This window comes from Arachis ipaensis, chromosome B06 (assembly GCF_000816755.2).
Source record: "Arachis ipaensis cultivar K30076 chromosome B06, Araip1.1, whole genome shotgun sequence".
Taxonomy (NCBI): domain Eukaryota; kingdom Viridiplantae; phylum Streptophyta; class Magnoliopsida; order Fabales; family Fabaceae; genus Arachis; species Arachis ipaensis.
In genome coordinates this window covers 22,715,183-22,734,161 of record NC_029790.2, presented here as the reverse complement: position 1 = coordinate 22,734,161, position 18,979 = coordinate 22,715,183, and the positions used below count along the sequence as shown (strand labels likewise).

Sequence of the window (18,979 nt, the reverse complement as noted above, 5' to 3'; positions counted from 1 at the left end):
TCTTTTAAGGGTTGTAACGGGGTTAGGGTCAAGGTAGGATTGTATTTGGTTAAGTGGACTAAAATTTGAATCCTTAACTAACTTAAACTTTTTTCCCTTAACTTAGACAATCCATGTAATCATAATAAAACATCTAACTATCCATTAACCATGTTTTCCACATATTCATGCATTCTAATTTCAAGTACAGTACATATGCATTGCTACCAACATTTATTTTGGGGTATTTTGTCCCCTTTTTATTATTTGCTCTTTTTCCTTTTTTTTTTCTTTTTTTTCTTTTTCTACTTTTTTTTCTTGATAATAATTTTTTTTTCTTTTTCAAAATTTTTTTTTCAATGCATATGATTAAGGTATTGAATGCATAAACATGTTCTTAACATTCTTGTTCATATTTTCTCAAGAATACACAACAACCAATTCTCAAACCAAATGTTTTCAATCCCAATTTTTTCACACTTAATTCGTGAGCATTCTCACTAGTCTAAGCTAACCAAGGATTCAAATTAAGGACATTATTGTTTTCCGCTTAGAGTTAGTGATGAGCTAAAGTAAAGAACAAAGGGGTATAATAGGCTCAACATTGGTTTGCAAAGGATAATGAAAGGTAACGCCATATGGGTATGTAAGCTCAGTGAAACAAAGGCCTCAATCATGTAAGGGCATGCATACATCAAATCATGGAAATATAGAATTAAGCAAGACAAAGATCACAATTTTAGAGAGAAATATACACACCAAAAATAAAATATTAATTGATAAAATGCAACCGATTCAATTAGGCTCAAAATCTCACTGGTTTTATGTGTTCGAGCTCTAAACCATGTTCCAGTATAATATTTCTTCAAACAAGTTTAACAAAAATTTTAATTCAAATTAGTGAAATATTATAAAATAATTTCTTGGAAAAGAAAATATTACTTCAACCAAGTAGTGGTAAAATATGCACAAAATCAAACAAGTATGCAATCAAACATGAAAATGCAACAATGAACAAACAAAGAAAATAAAACATTGGTGTTGAGAAAGAAATAACTAACCCATGGAGATCGGTATCGACCTCCCCACACTTAAAGATTGCACCGTCCTCGGTGCATGCTGAGATGTGCAGGTGGACGGACTGCTACAACTGATGCTTTTCTCTAGAGATTATGCAGATGGACTTGTCTATTGCCCCATATAGAAGTTTCTCTTTTCCTTTTCGGTGGCCATCCTGAAAGAAGAGAAAAAAGAAGAAAAGTAACCCAGCAATAAAGAGAAGAAAATAAATAAAGTATGGGTGGGTTAATGCCAAATAATGGGGGTCTCAATTACATGGTAGCTACAACATGCAAATGAGAAAATAATAGAAGCACATGGCATACCAGTAGTGCAAAATTTGCAACAATGGGGGAGAGAGTGGGTAATGAAAGACAGTATAAGTTCATATCAATGCAAGAGGAGTACAATTATCATAAAAGATTAGCATTGATTTAAATAATATTGTCCAATCAGAATAAAACAAGTCATGAAGCACCAGGATAATTCAAGAGAAGATGCAACAATTAAATAAGAAAATTTGACACCAACAGAAAAATAATAAATTTAGAAAAGAAAATAAAAATATGCACACAATTAAAATGCAATGAATGAAAGTATGCAGGTAAATTAAGTAAAATAGAATGAAAGAAAAGAAGGATGAGAAGTTAAAGAGATGAAGAAGAAGTAAGTAAGAAAGAAAGAAGAAAGAAGAAAAGATAGAAGAAATTAGGATTAGAAAAGAAAAGATAAGATAATTGGCGCTGATCTGGATAAGTTGTGCGACACAGGCGACGCGGACGCGTGGATCACGCGTTCTCTTGGTGGGTGATAATTTCAGCAAATCCAAATTCAATCAACAGCTGAGTTTGATAACTCAAGTGTTACCAATCACTTAACCAAAACCAAAAGGGGAGAAAATCTACTTGAATGAAAATAATTTGGATAAATTGAAAACATCAATAACATAAATAGAATAAAACGATCTTGTATTTGAAATACCTTAATTTATATTAATTAAGAAAATCCTAACATGAATGGTTCATAAACCAAATTGAAAAGATAAATAACAATTAAAGTAATATAATAAATAAAAGTAAAAAATAAATTAAAGGAACATTGAACCTGTGATTGAAGGGAAGTAGCCTAAACATAATAGAAATCCTAAATCCTAATCCTAAGAGAGAGGAGAGAACATCTCTCTCTAAAAACTACATCTAATCCTAAAATTGTGAATATGAAAGTTGTATGAGTTGTTGCTTGATGAATGGATGCATTCCCCCACTTAATAGCCTCTAATCTGTGTTTTCTATGCTGAGAACTGGGCCAGAAATAGCCCAGAATTCGTTGGTTGCGAATTCAAACACGCTGATTTTCGTCACTGCGACGCGTTTGCGTGGAGTACGCGTTCACGTCGCTTATCTGTATGGCCACTATAGAAAATTATATATCAATTCAAAGCCCCAGACATTATCTTTCCAACGCAACTGAAACCGCATCATTTGGACCTCTATAACTCAAGTTATGACCATTTTAGTGCGAGAGGGTCAGGCTGGATAGCTTTAGCAGTTCCTTCAGTTTTTTGTATTCCTTCCACTTTTACATGCTTCTTTTCCATCCTCTAAGTCATTCCTGCCCTATAATCTCTGAAAACACTTAACACACATATCACGGCATCGAATGGTAATAAGAGAGGATTAATATTTGGTAATTTAAAGGCCCAGGAAACATGTTTTCAATTATAGCAAAAAATTCGGAAGGAGAAAGTAAAACCATGCAAATAGTATGAATAAGTGGGTAAAGAGTTGATAAAAACCACTCAATTGAGCACAAGATAAACCATAAAATAGGGGTTTATCAAAGAGTCCAAAGACGAGATGTTTGAGAGATTCTCAATTATAATCAATAATCTTGATACAATAGAAAAATACTACACTAAAAAGAGTTGGTCAACAAAATAGTAAGAAGTCTCATCAAGTAGTGGGAGACAAAAGCTACCGCTGTTCAGAAAGGTAACGACCTTAACAAAATCACTTAGGATGAGCTACGAAGAAAGTTGCTGGCATATGAGACTGCTCACTTGAAGACTGAAAACAAAAAAAAAGTGTTTCTCTAAAGTAAAAAATTAAAGCTGAGTTTGATGATGATTTATCCAATGAGGATGAATAGTGTTCTTCGCAAAAAAGTTGAGAAAGATGATGAGATACAAAAGTAAAAAATAGGTTCTTCATCATATCCAAAGAGGACAAGAAAAAAAACCAACAAATTAAGTTGTCAGTACTGCAAGGAGTAAGAGCACTTTAAAGCTAAATGCCCTTTGCTGAAAAGAAGAGAAAAAATCAAAAGGAAAAAAAAGAAAGTACTAATGGCCTCATGGAAAGAACTAGAAAATGATTCATCCGAAAATGATAAGAAACAACTATCATTCTCATGAAACTTCCACCTTATATAATCAAAACAAAAAAAAAACTGTCATGGAACTTTATAAATTTAGCGAAAAAAAATATTTTCACAATAGACCTAGACATACTCATAAATAATGCTTCATTTTCTTAAAAACGTATGGAGATAAAGTTTATACTATTGTGCTGGGTTACAATGACCTTGGACATTCAAAAAAAATTATATTAAAAGATCCAAATTAATTTGGATACCTAAGTCTTCTTAAAACTCATGTATGTTTGCCTAACTTTTAAAAGAAAGAAAGATATGTGGTATATGGAGAACAGATGCTCATGGCATATGATAGATAATTTCATCTTCTTCATCAAACTCAATAAATATAATGATAATTTTGTTATTTTTGGTGATGGTGACAAGGGTAAGATAATTGTCATTGAAAAAGTTGGTAAAGATTTTTCAACCTCAATAGTTAATGTTCTTTTAGTTGATGGACTAAAACATAATTTAATTAATATTAGTCAATTGTGTAATCTTGGCTATTTAGTTTCTTTTAATCGGTTTGAATGCAAGGTTATAAATGAAAAAATTAAATCTTTTTTGTTTATTACCAAAAGATGTAATAATGTGTATGATCTCACTCTTGATGATTTAAAAAGTCATAGTGTAAAATGTTTTTTTCTTTTGATTTTGAAAAATGAATTTGACATAAAAAATTGGGACATGCTAGCATGCATGTTTTAAATTTTAAAATTGGTCGAAAGAAATTTAGTTAGAGGTCTTCCTAACATTAAGTTTGACAAAGATATTATTTATGATGCCTATCAAATGAGTACAAACAAAATCTCTTTTAAAGTTAAGAAAGATATCTTAACTAAAAGAATTTTGAAACTTGACATATTGATATTTTTAATCCTACTAAAACTCAAAGTTTGGATAAAAAAGCTTATGACTTAGTTAGACTACATTAGATATGGTTGGATTTTCTTTCTTTCTCATAAGAATAATGTTTTCAATGTTTTAAAGAAAAAGTAGCAAAAGAGTTTAAAATAGAAAAGATTGCAATTGTTTCTATTAAGGTAATCATAGAAAAAAATTTGAAATCAATCTTTTGAAATTTTACAAAATTTCTCTTATCCAAGAACACTTCAACAAAATAGTGTTGTAAAAATAAAAAATAGGAGTCTCGAAGAAATAGCTAGAGCCACTATGTGAGAATGAAATTTCTAAGTTTTTGTAGACTAAAATTGTTAACACTACATGCTATATTTTGAACCAAACTATTATAAAAAAAAATTCTTTAAAAAGACACCTTATGAGCTATGAAAAGTAACTATTTCTATTTTGTATTATTTTTATGTATTTAAAACAAAATATTTTGTTTTAAACATCAAAGATGATCTAAAAAAATTTAACTCAAAAGCATATGAAAGAATTTTTGTTAGTTATTCCACTTCTAGCAAAGATTATAGGATTTATATTAAATCCTCCAAAACTGTTGAGAAGATTATGCATGTTATTTTTTTTATACTAATGTTTTACCTAGTGCTTTTGAAGATGATTGTGCAAAAATTCTAAATGTTGAGGCTACTCAAGTTAGCACAAATCCGAAACAATTCCTGCTCCAGAAAGTACTAAGGAATCATCTATTATTTTAATTAACTCTATTTGGCATCTTTGATCCGAGAAGAGCAAGCAAATCCAGCATTAAAATTTACATTACATGAACAAGCTTTTATTAAATCAACCATTTATATATTGAAAGAGTGAATGGTTTTTATTGGAATTGAGTTTCACTGATTTGATAGTGGAAACTACCTCTTATATGAACAATAAAAGGTAGAAAATAAATTAAATGACATATTGATCTGCATAAAGCCATAAACTCTAGAGTCTGTAGGAACCGCGATTAATTAATCATTTAATTAAATAATTAACTTATCTAAAATAGGTTCTAAAAATTTAGAATATTAATTAAAAAATTTAAATATGATTTTTAGACTCAGTAGATTTTTCTGAGTTGGAAAATATAATTTTCTGCGAAAAATTGCGTAAAAATATGTACCGGTAAATTAACTGGTAGTACTGGCTTAAATCTGTCCAGTACTGTGTGAGAGCAGTAAAAACGATAGAAAAACTTAGAAAAATAATTAAAATTAAAAATCGGGCACTAATTTTAAGGGTTTGACTCAAAATTGGGCCAAACGGATCAAAAACGCTAACGGATTGGACTGAGCCAAAGTTGGGCCCAAACCCAACATATAAATACTCTCGTTAAAGGCCATTTCAGCCACTAACTCAAAAATCAAAGCTGCATGAGTTGAGAGAGAAGAGAGGAAGAACATTATTCACTTCCTCATTCTTTTGCTCATAACTTGAGTTACGGTGCTCCGATTCGGGAATGGTTTGAGGTCACGCGAAGCTCTCACCGAGCCCATCACTTCTATCTAGGTATTGTGGTAAGCTTCTCGAAAATCTCTGCCCAGTTTTCAGCCATTATGAATTTCAAAATTTTAGGTTTGGTTTTTGAGAGATTTTTGTGATTTTGGGTGTTTAGTTACACTCTAGCACTTGATTGCTATTAGGTTTTACCTTTAAAAATGTTGGATAAGGTAAGGATGTCTTAAATCCTTATGAATTTATGAATTTGGTAAACCCTAGGTATTAATTATGATGAATTAATTGTGTATAGCTTTGAATTTATGATTGTTAGAGTGTTTGGATTGTGTACGGTGGCTTAATTGAACTTGGAAACTTGTGGAAGCTTGGTTAAGGTCAAATTTAGTGTATTGTGCATATTGAAAATCGGCCAAGGTATGATTTCGATTTTCTCTATGTAATATGTAATATTTTTGGACACTTAGGCTAGTGGACCTTAGGATATGATTGGATTGATTGTTGATAATTGTTGAAATGAGGTTGTTGTTTATAAATAGTGTTGATTTTGAGTTAATGTTGTATGATTATGAATTATTGATGTTGAGCTATGATTGGTAATGGATGACTATTATGATAATGAGGGGTGGTAAGTGATGAATTTATGTATGAGGAATCATTGATGTGTGATGTTGTTGTATATTGTTTGAGAGTTATAGATTGAATGATGATTAGGTGTGGAAAGGATGAAAATGTGAATGGTAGGATGTGGTTGGGTGTGGAAAGGATGAAAATGTGTATCATAGGATGTGGAGTGAATTGAAATATATATGAATATAATTTAGATAAATTAGAACTGGTTAGGATGTAGAGCAATTGGCTTTGAATTGAGAGTTTTGGTGAAATTTGAGTTTTGAGGTTTTTGATAAAAATAGATTTTGGGCCAACTTTGGAGGATCATATCTTGAGCTTCAATTTTTAAAATGAATTGAATTTTTTTATCAAATAAAAGATGATTAAAATAGATTTAAAACGGTATAGATTTTGTAGAAATCAAAATTTTGTAGAAAAAGATATGATCGTTGGAAGTTGGAGTCGAAAATCTGAAATTTTGTGATTTTTCAGAATTTGTGATTTCTGGTATGTGTGCCCACGCACACTGTTGTGCGCGTGCTCTGAACAGGGGCCAAGTTTTCACTTGTGCGTACGCACACCTTTGTGCGCACGCACACCCTGTAAATTTTTGAAAACGTGCGTACGCACACTCTGGTACGCATGTACACACAGGTTTATGCCTACTGCTGGGAGCGTTTGCACGCTCTGGTGCGCACACATACCCTGCGAAATTCGCAAGTTGTGCGTACGCACAACATCATGCGTACGCACATGTTGGGAAATGCATTCTGTTGAGGGCGTTCGCACGTATCCATGCGTGCACACAAAATGAAAAATTTTACTTTGTGTGTGTACGCACACTTTGAGAAAACTCTTCTGGGAGTGCGTACGCCCAACCCTATGCGTACACACAGTGCCCTGTTTTTCAATAAAAGCCTTGTTTTAACCGTTTTACCTTTTTGGCAAGCTTGTAAACTTCTGTAACGCTTATCTAGGTTTCCTTAGCTTGTTTTTAGGCTTTAAACATAGAGAGTTCTCTAAGTGAGTTTAATGAGATATTTTCTGGTAAAAATATTAGAAAACAGAGTCTTAGATTTCTGGAGTACTGATGATGGATTAGTTGAGTGAAATGGCGGAGTGCTGTAATGATGTTTGAGGTGATGGTTGTAGAGTTACGGATTGATGGTGTTTGAGACAAGTCTAGGACTTGGAGTGGAATGATGGCTTTATTGAGTATTGAAAATGATTTCTGAAAATCCACTAACATATTATTTTATACTGAGAATTGTTGAGATGCTATGTGGTGCACGAAACTGGCTCCGCAGAATTTGCACAGATAGACTGGCAAGTATACCGGATAGTCCAAGTAATACCTTAGGTGAGTGAGGGTCGATCCCACGGAGATTGTTGGTTTGAGCAAGCAGTTGTTACCTTGCATATCTTAGTTAAGCGGATAGAAATTATAGTTTGTCACAGAAAATGCATAGAATAGATAAATAAAACGTTACTATATAGATAGGAATTCAATGGTGATAGAATGGTTGAGGCTTCGGAGATGCTTTGTCTCTCCGGATTAACTTTTCTTACAGTCTTCTTCAATAACCTTCTGATTCCTTCAATGGCAACCGTAATTGATTAACTCATGTCCTCTCATCAAGTTAACCTCCTCCACTGCAACAATCTACCACGTTGAGATGACTCATGTCCTCTTATCAAGTCTCCTCTAGGTTTCTCACTGTAGAAGAAGATGAAGCTCTAAGCAATCCACTTCCCTTCACGATCCTGCTCAAGGTGCCACAAACAAGGCAGATCTTTTAGATTAGAAAGTGCTGCTTCTCGGACTCTAGCCTTAATGCCACAGAAACTTCATGCACCCATAGTCAACGGGATTATATGTCACATATCCAAAGTTGCTCAGATGCTCTATTGGAATCCACAATGCAATCTCTAGCTTTAGTTCAATGCTATCCGAGTCAGAAATCGCACGGAATTAATATAGAATAAGGGTGATTGTCACGGATCATCCTCAATTCATAAGATGAAGAACTAGGTTGCATAAGAGAATATAATCAGACATGTTGAATGAAAACAGTAATATTATTGATGCATAAAACTCAGCAGAGCTCCTAATCTTAACCTTAGGAGGTTAGTGACTCATGCTGATAGAAAAATACAATGAAAGGTTCGAATGGGCAAGAGTCCTCTAACAAGGGTGAACTCTTGTATATATATACTAATCTGCTAACTAAAGATTACAAAAATAAGATAAACTAGTCATGTAGTGTGAAAATCTACTTCTGGGGCCCACTTGGTGAGTGTTTGGGTTGGGCTTGAGTGTCTCCCACGAGCTAGGACTCCTTAGGGGCGTTGAACGCTGGCTAAGGACCCCCTTTTGGGCATTGGACGCCAGCTGCTCCCCTGTAGGCGCTGGACGCCAGGAATGGGGCTGGTGGCAGGAATTGAATGCTAGTTTTGGGCCTTCATTTTCGAAGTAAAATATGGACTATTATATATTTCTTAAAAGCCTTGGATGTTAGCTTTCCATATCCATTGAGAGCACGCCATTTGGACTTATGTAGCTTCAGAAAAGCTCCTTCGAATGCACGAAGGTCAGATCTTGACAGCATCTGCAGTGCTTTCTCTGTCTCTGAATCAGACTTCTGCTCAAGCTCCTCAATTTCAGCCAGAAAATAGCTGAAATCATCATAAAACACACAAACTCAAAGTAGAATCCAAAAATGTGAATTTTGCACTAAAACCTATGAAAACATAATAAAACTTAAACAAAACATAGTAAAAACTATATGAAAATAATGCCAAAAAGCGTATAAAATATCCGCTCATCACTATGCACCTGGCAAGGACAGTGGTTAATCCCGCTTGTCGAGGTCGCGGCGGCGGCGTAAGGATGGTGGTTAATCCCGTTTACATTGAGATGTGAGGTCTGTGGCAAAGTATCCCGCTCGCATCCTTTCGGATCACAAGAGTGTGTCCGACACTATATCCGTGGGAGGGGGGATCCCACTTTTATTCGTGACCGAAAAGCGACATTCCCATGGGAATGTGTCAGGTTGGCAGTTGAACTGACAATGTGATATCATAGGTAAATAGGACAGGCATTCATCATGTGCATATTTTATATGTTTGCTTGCTTTGCCGACTTGCATTGTTTACCTAATTGTATAACATGCTTAATTGCTTCTTGAATTACTCGATATACATGATTATACTTGTATTTTCTACTAGGATTAAGGAGGTTCGGAAGGCGGTGGCAATGGGAGCGCATGGCGGTTAGGCTGGCAAAGGCTGTGGGACAGCGGCATAAATGTTAGATTTCCCTAAGTTAGATGACTTATTTAAGAAATTATTTACTTGTTTTGTAACCTTGAATATCATGATGATGTGAAGTTATAAGATTGTCTCTGGCGTCCCAGAATCTTACATCTTACATTATTGGGCACTGTTATCATACTGAGAACCTCCGCTTCTCATACCATATTTTGTTGTTATTTTTCAGATGCAAGTCGTAACCCACCTCGGTGAGTTACGTGATGGTGACAGAACGGAGGATCTTTATCCCCTTTTGGAGTCATTTTGGATATTTTGTCTAGTACTCTCACTTTTGTATTTATATTTGCCTTAGAGGCTAACTTTGAGAGATATGATGTATATGCTGTTTTAACTTTCAAAACTCTGTGTGTCTATATATACTAGTCGGTCTAAACTCCATGGGCTGAGGCTAGTATCTTATGATTATGATACTCTTATATCTACGTATGCCTTATTATTTATATCTATACCTTGTGTCTTTATGCTTTTAGCTTCGTGCGAATGTTTGCACTTTTGAAACTCTGTTTTTGAGCTTATTTCTTCATTAGGCTTCTAGAATTACTATCTTTTTCTCTCTCTCTCTCTCTCTATATATATATATATATATATATATTATTGTATAAGCCTTAGGATTATCGTAACCTTTAGTTATCCTTTGCTTTATGACATGAGATAAGGCTTAGGGTAATTAGGGTGTTACACAAATGCTGGTATAGCTGGTGCCAAAATAAAACCTAAAAAAGGGGGATTTCATAAGAATTATCCATATAAATTTATCATTGGAGATCCATCAATAAGAAGAGTTTCAAGATCAACATTAAAAAATCAAGTTTCAAGTAACTTAGCTTTTATTTCAACCATTGAGCCTAACGACATTGAAGAAGCTCTAGATGGTCCGTTTTAGATTAAAGCAATAAAAGAAAAGCTATACCAATTTGAGAAAAATCAAGTGTAGATGCTACTGTCTAAACTGATTGAAAAGAAAGTCTGGAACTAGATGGATTTTTATAAACAAGTTGGGTGAAAATGGCACAATAGCAAGGAACAAAGCTCGACTAGTGGCTCAATGGTTCGACCAAGAAGAAGGAATCAATTTTGATGAGTCTTTGCTCTTGTGGCTAGATTAGAAGTAATCAAACTGCTATTTACCTATGCTGCACACCAAGGATTCAAACTGTTTTAAATGGATCTCAAATATGTCTTTTTAAATAGAATTATAAATACAGAGGTTTATGTTGAACAACCCTTAGATTTTAAAAAATAAAAATTTTTCAAATCATGTTTTTAAACTATTTAAGACTCTTTATAGATTAGAACAAGTCCTTAGGACTTGGTATGAGAGACTTAGTTTTTTTCTTGCTTAAAAATAATTTTCAAATAGATACAACTGACACTACTCAATTTATAAAGAATTTCAATTATAATTTCATTTAAGTTCAAGCATATATTGATGATATTATTTTTGGATCTGCTAATGAATCTCTTTATGCATAATTTGCTAGTCTAATGACCAATGAGTTTGATACGAGTCTTATGGGTAAACTTACTTTTTTTTTAGTTGTAAATAAAACAAATGAAGGATGAAATTTTTGTTTATTGAAAAAAAATATGCCAAAGAGCTGGTCAACAAGTTTGGTATAGAGTTTGCTAAGCCTATATATGAGCACTCCTATGCATCCTTCTACAAAATTTGACAAAGACAAAAATACAAAGAATGTTGATGAAACAAGATAATATGGAATGATAGGATCATTGATATATTTTACTGTCTCAAGACCTGACATAATCTTTAGCGTGAGACTATATTCAAGATTTTAATCCCAACCTAAACATTCTTGTTTAAGTGTAGTGAAGAGAATGATTTGAAACATGGTTGGTACTACAAATTATGGATTGTGGTATCCTAAATTTGAATCTTTTAATTTAGTTGGTTACTCGATATTGATTTTGTAGGTGATAGAGTAGATAAGAGAAGCACCAGTGGTATTTGATGCAACATTAATAATGCTCTCAATGTGCGGACCAGCAAAAAACAAGGAACAATATCCAATATAGAAGCTAAGTATATTGATACCTCTCTTTATTGCTCTTAACTTCTTTGGTTAAAAACTTAATTAGCTGAGTATAAGTTGAATGCCACAAATATTCTTTTAATGTGTTACAACATAAGTGCCATCCAGCAAGTTGCTCATAAAATTAAGGGAATAGCTAAAAATTACCATGATATTCTTGCTCTTACTGAGAAAAGTAATGACATCCTCCAAGCTTCTTGCTCTGTTCTAGTTGGATGGAAACTGCCAGATGAAGGATGGTACAAGGTTAATGTCGACGGCTCAGTTCTTCAAGCAAGGGATTCAGGTGCGTGTGGCGGGCTAATTAGAGATTCTAACGACATGATTGTGGCAGGATTCATGATGAATATTGGGAAAGTCACTATTACAGCTGCAGAATTATGGGCCATATACTTAGGTTTTAAGATTGTTATTGAAATGGGGTTAAAGAAAGTAAGGATGGAGACGGATTCTACCTGTGCAGTGAAGCTGCAGTAGAATAGCTCAATCCCTCTCCATAGTTGCACCTCCCTTATTCGGGCCATTCAAGATCTCCAAGCCAACTCCGGAGATTTCAATGTCAACCACGTTTTCAAAGAGAGCAACTTTTGCACAGATGCTCTGGCGAAGCACGCCCACAATCTCCCGGTGAGTGTTCATCGTTTCATCACTCCACCCTCTTTTCTTGCCCCTTTGCTAGATGGGAATAAAAAGAAAGTCATGTTTGCTAGAATTTCTAAAGTTTAGTTTATTTTGTTTTGGACCTTGGAGCCCCCTTTTTTATCAAAAAAAAAAAAAGTGCCATCAACATTTCAAAAAATCTTCTTTTACACTCTAGAACAAAGCACATTAAAATTAAATATCATTCTATTAAAAAATATGTTCACAATAAAAATATTGACATTCAATTTGTCAAGTTTAAGGATAAGCTAACTAACATTTTTACCAAATTTTTAGTTGAAGAGAGGTTTTATAAATTTAGAACTGATGTAGAAATTATTTGCTTTTCTAATTTGAGTTAATTTTCTAGTTTAATCTTGTCTTTTCATTTTTGTCTTGCAAATAGATGAGAGACTTTATGCAAATGATCGATCTGATTTTACATCATCTGACTAAAGCTTTTTAGGCTCATTGTTTAAGTTTTTTCTTTTATGAAATAGTTGTCCTGTGATTTTTATTATCTTTTAATATTTAAATTCTTTTTGGAAAACTATTTTTTCTTAAAAAGGAAAGACTCTTTGTTTAAGTCATCCCGATTTGTTGATTATTAGGCAGTAATGAATTGATGATTTGGAGGTGTTGCCATTTTTCAAATTGAAAAATTGACCATCACAAATAATTGACATTCGTCCAAAATATAAAATCTAGAAAAGGAGAAAATCTAAAAAAAAAATGTATTTTTCTTCTTGAAAGCTTCATCTTTTCTCACCTCATATTCATATAGCATACATCTATCTACATGACTTGCACCAAAGTCATTATCAACTATTTGCTGTATCTGTTGTTTTTACCTCTTCAAGTAGTATTCTAAAGGTCTTAAAATTTTTAGAAAAAAGTATGACAGAAAAGAGATTGCAAGTCTTAACGTGTGATAGTAGCGCTATTTCTAATTCAATTTTTTTTTATTTGTGCCACTACTATTTTTCTATTTTTATAATTTCTAACCTTTGTTCGCATGTGCTTATCTTGCTCTCTTGGTGACAAAATAGAGAATAATAAAATATACAGAAATTTAAAATTTTTTAATTATTTTATCACTATTGAAACTATTGATGTTGCTATGTTTTATTTTTTATGGTTGCAATTTCTTAATATTGCTCATAATAATTTATCATGCTATATAGTTGTTTTTATGTGTATTTTGCTTGTGTGTCCTTTGTTTTCACATATAAAAAGTATCATAGCACATATTCAAGAGAGCTTGAAATAAATCTCTATTAGATCTAGGGCGAGATTATTTTGCTACTAAAAAAATGTTATTCCATTTTTATCCTATTTTTCTTAAATGTTTTCTATTTTAAAATATTTATCATTACGAGAGATTGTTGAATTTGTAAATATTTTATTTTTTATTGTATGACAAACATTTATCTAGATTAATTAAATTTGGCCTAACTAGTTTTATAATTGATTGTGTATTTAAGTATTTCAAAATTTGATATTAGTATTTGTTACAGATCCAGCTCACGGATCTTACACTCAGAACGGTCTCGGAATCCGGTTACCCAGGTCCGACCTGCTCCGCCTATCTAGAAAGCCTGGAACCGATCCATCAGAGCTTCTAACCAACAATCAAATTCAAATGTCTCCCTTATCTTAGCCAAGCAAAGATAAGATATGATAGCCACCATCACCTATAAATAGAGGACCCAGGTCCCTCCAAGTATTCACTCATTCTATACACCTTATACCTCTTAGATCCATTTTGACTTGAGCGTCGGAGTGTCTTTGCAGGTATCTCCCCCTCATTACTCCAATCAAATAGTCCGGTATCCGTCTCGACCTGCAAGATCCCGATCCATCACTCAATCCGTATCGAAGGCATCCAATACATTGGCGCCGTCTGTGGGGACAACTCGCAACGTTTAGATGGAATGGCGGACGGATTCGAAGAGAAATTCCCAAGCCACCACGATAACTCCCGAACAAGGAACCCGACTCCTGAACACCAAGAGACTACAGCCCATGGAAGGATAGCAAGCACTATTCACCAGACCCTGGTGCAAAACAAGGAGAACGGTCCCGAGTTACCGATTACCGAAAACCTGGAAGAAAAAGCAGCTCAGATAATCCAAGACCTCTGTCTCCGAGTACAAGAACTCGAGGGACGAGTCCCAGCTAAGGAAAAACACCACATCGAGGATGCAAGCCATGCGACCTCCAGATTAAGATCTCTCCATGAAACCAGACACGGCAGGTCGCCAGAACGGCGACATACCAAGAAAGAACGATGACACGGCAAGAGGTACGATCGCAGCACCTCGCGTGACCCAGCTCATCAACATGACACGGACGACGACCGACGACACCGAGAGACCAAACGCACAAGAAGCGACCATGTGATAATGGGAGGCCCCCTTCACTGAAAGAATCCTGAAAGCCAAACTCCCTAAAGGCTTCAACAAACCCACAGATATGAAGTACGATGGAACCAAGGATCCCCAGGAACACCTAACGGCCTTCGAGTCCAGAATGAACCTGGAAGGGGCCACTGACGCGGTACGATGTAGGGCCTTTCCAGTAACCCTAGCTGGACCCGCGATTAAATGGTTCAACGCCCTCCCTAACGGATCCATAACTGGCTTCCACGATATATCACGGAAATTCATGGCCCAATTCACCACCAGAATCACAAAAGCCAAACACTCCATCAGCTTGCTGGGAGTTACCCAGAGACAAGACGAGTCCACGAGAAAATACCTCGATCGTTTCAACGACGAATGCTTGACGGTCGACGGACTCACAGACTCAGTCGCAAGCCTTTGCCTAACTAACGGGCTCATGAATGAAGATTTTCGGAAACACCTCACTACCAGACCGGTGTGGACGATGCACGAGATCTAAAGCGTCGCAAAGGAGTACATAAATGACGAAGAGGTAAGCCAAGTCATAGCCGCCAATAAACGGCATCATGGCAACACACAACACGGCAGTACAGTACCTGGACATAACCCCCCCTCCCACTAAAAGATAATCAGAAGGAACATCCCAGACCAGCAAACGTCAGCCGACCCCCCAGAGTCAGAAAATTCTCTAACTACACACCTCTAACAGCCCCGATCACCGAGATATACCACCAAATAGCAGACTGAGGTACACCGAGGATACGGACACAGAACACAAGACTGTTTCGACCTAAAAGACGCCCTCGAGCAAGCCATACGAGACGGCAAGCTCCCCGAGTTCGCCAAGATAATCAGGGAACCAAAACGCACAAAAAGAGAGAGGTCTCCAGATAGAGAAGGGTGTAACCCGAGGACACAAAGACAAACCCCCAGGGAAAGCCCAGAAACAGACCCGACCATCGTTGTAAACGTCATCACAGGCAAAGACACCCCGGATAAATTGAAATCAGCACTCAAGAAAGATCTCAAGATCCTGGCAGTCAGAGACCAAACACCGACCACCACCACCGGTAGAGCAGTAACATTCTCCCCCGAAGACTGCCAACACGGCACCTCGGTGGAAGATGCCCCTTTTGTCATCTCGGCAAAGATCAGAACCGGGCTAGTCAAAAGAATACTGGTGGATACAGGAGCGGAGCAGACTCTAACATCCTCTTCAGAGGAGCCTTCAATGAACTTGGACTCCGCAACGACAATCTATAGACACACCGCAACAGAGTCACCGGACTCGGAGACAACTTTCTCAAACCAGACGACTCCATCATCCTTCCCCTCACGATAGGAACGAGAAACCAAAGGAAGACAATCCTATCCGAGTTCGTGGTCCTCAAAGACTCTATCGCCTACAACGTCATCCTCAGAAGAAAAATAATTAACGATCTCTCTGCCGTCATCTTCACCAAATACCTTCTCATGAAGTTCACAGCAGAGGACGGCTCCGTTGGAACCATTCATGGAGACTGGGAGATCGCAGTAGAATGCGACAACGTCAGCTTAGCCCTGCAAAAGAAATCTCACAAGACGGCCGGCATATTATTAGCTGACCTGGATGCCCAACAAGATGGGCAACCTAGGCCAGAACCACAAGGGGACATGGAGACATTGCAAATAGGGAAAACCATAGAAGAATATACTTTCATCAACAAGAACCTCCCATACGACCTTAAAGAGGATCTCTCACGCCTCCTAAGACAAAGCAGAGACTTGTTTGCATTCACACCTGCCGATATGCCGGGAATAGACCCCGATCTAATGTCTGACCGACTAGCCGTAGACCCCAAAGCTAAACCTGTGGCACAGAGGAGACAAAAAATGTCTCCCGACCGAGCAGCCGAAGTAAAAAAACAGGTTAAAACCCTCCTCGAAGCAGGCTTTATCAGGGAACTGCCCTACACAACTTGGCTGGCTAATGTTGTGCTAGTAAAAAAGGCTAATGGGAAGTGGCGGATGTGCGTTGACTACACGGACCTGAATAAAGCCTGTCCAAAAGACGCCTTCTCCCTACCGAATATTGACGGGCTGGTAGACGCCGCATCCGGCTACCAGTACCTCAGTTTCGTGGACGCGTATTTCGGATACAACCAGATACCCATGCACCGACCCGATGAAAAAAAGACGGCATTCATCACTCCTGATAGCACGTACTGCTACACAGTCATGCCCTTCGGCCTAAAAAATGCCGGAGCCACCTACAAAAGGCTCGTCAACAAGATTTTCCAAAACCTGTCTAGGACCAAGCTGGAAGTCTACATAGATGACATGCTTGCCAAGACCGAATCTGGCGAGCAACTCATCAGCGACTTCGAGCTTATAATGAACACCCTAAGAAGACACCAAATGTGCCTCAACCCGACAAAATGCGCCTTCGGAATGGAAGCAGGAAAGTTCCTCAGTTTCATGATCACGCAACGCAGGGTAGAAGCTAACCCCGAGAAATGCAGAGCCATCCTCGAAATGGCAAGACCAAAAAATCTCAAAGACATTCAGAAGCTTACTGGCCGACTTACCGCACTATCCTGTTTTCTGGGAGCATCAGCGCAGAAGGCTATCCCTTTCTTCAAACTGATGAAGAAAGGAACCCCTTAAACTGGGAAGCAAAGTGCGAATAGGCATTCTAATATTTCAAGAAAGTCCTAGCGAAACCCCTGGTTCTCGCCAAACCCCAAGCACGAGAGACCTTTTACCTATATCTCTCCATAACGAAAGAACCACTAGCAGCAGCCCTTATCCGAGAAGACGAGAATAAGGCCCAGCAACCCATCTACTTCATAAGTAAAGTCTTACAAGACACAGAAACGCGCTATTCACGACTTGAAAAACTCGCCTTCACACTCTTCACGGCCTCCCGGTGTCTCCGACAATATTTCCAGGCCCACCCCATTACGGTTTGTACCGACCAAGCAGTCAGGCAAGTCCTACAAAAACCCGACCAAACGGGGAGGATGCTTGCATGGTCCATCAAACTATCCCAGTTCGAAATAAAATTTGAACCCCAGAATGCGATCAAAGCGCAAGCCCTGGCAGATTTTATCGCCGAGATGACACCGGGAAATCCCACCCTCGAAACTTGGAAGCTACACGTAGACGACTCATCGAACACCACCTCTGGAGGAGCCGGAGTGATACTCGAAAGCCAAAACGGGGTCATAATCGAACAATCCGTTCGGTATGAGTTCCCGGTCTCGAACAACCAAGCAGAATACGAGGCTCTATTAGTCGGCCTAACCCTAGCCAAGGAGGTCGGGGCAAAAATGTTGGAGATATGCAGCGACTCACAGGTAGTCAGCTCCCAAGTTAACGGAGACTACCAAACACGAGACCTCCTACTCCAACAATACCTCACCAAAGTAAACAAGCTAAAAGGAATTTGATCGTGTAACCATACAACACGTCCCCAGGGAACAAAATGCTAGGGCAGACCTCCCCTCAAAACTGGCCAGCACCAAGCTAGGACAAGGTTATCAGTCGCTAATTCAGGAAGTCGTCAGGACGCCGTCTGTATCAGCAAGGGCCAACACCGTCCTACCAGTTTCCAACCAGGAATCATGGACCTTCCCTATCCTACAATACCTCCTCGATAGAATGCTACCCGAGGACTCTAAAGAAGAAAATCGAATAAAAAGGGAAGCCGCAAATTACACTGTCGTAACAGGACAACTATACAAACGAAGATTTTTGCAACCCCTACTCAAATGCATCGAGCCTGGGGACACGGAGTACATACTCTGCAAAGTTCACGAAGGCTGCTGCGACCATCACATCGAAGGAAAGACATTGGCCCAGAAGATCATCCGAGTCGGATACTTCTGGCCCACAATCATTAAACACTCCATACAGACAGTCAAAAACTGTGACAAATGCCAAAGGCATTCAAACTACCACAAAGCCGCCCCCACACCAGCTTAACATTATAACGGTGGATTGGCCATTCAGAACCTGGGGCGTCGACCTCATCGGCCCCTTCCCAAGGGCCCTAGGACAACTACGATATATCATAGTCGCAGTAGACTATTATACCAAATGGGTCGAAGCTGAACCCCTAGCCTCTATCATGGCAGCTCAATG

At 37.3% G+C, this 18,979-nt stretch overlaps 1 long non-coding RNA gene across 1 annotated transcript; it reads right to left on the bottom strand.

The window, feature by feature from the left end:
• LOC110263928 lies at positions 285–12,569 on the bottom strand. Its single transcript, XR_002349657.1, has 4 exons — positions 12,266–12,569; positions 11,958–12,180; positions 3,455–3,460; positions 285–296 (listed from the first exon to the last, which is right to left on the bottom strand). It is a non-coding gene; the product is annotated as an uncharacterized LOC110263928 (long non-coding RNA).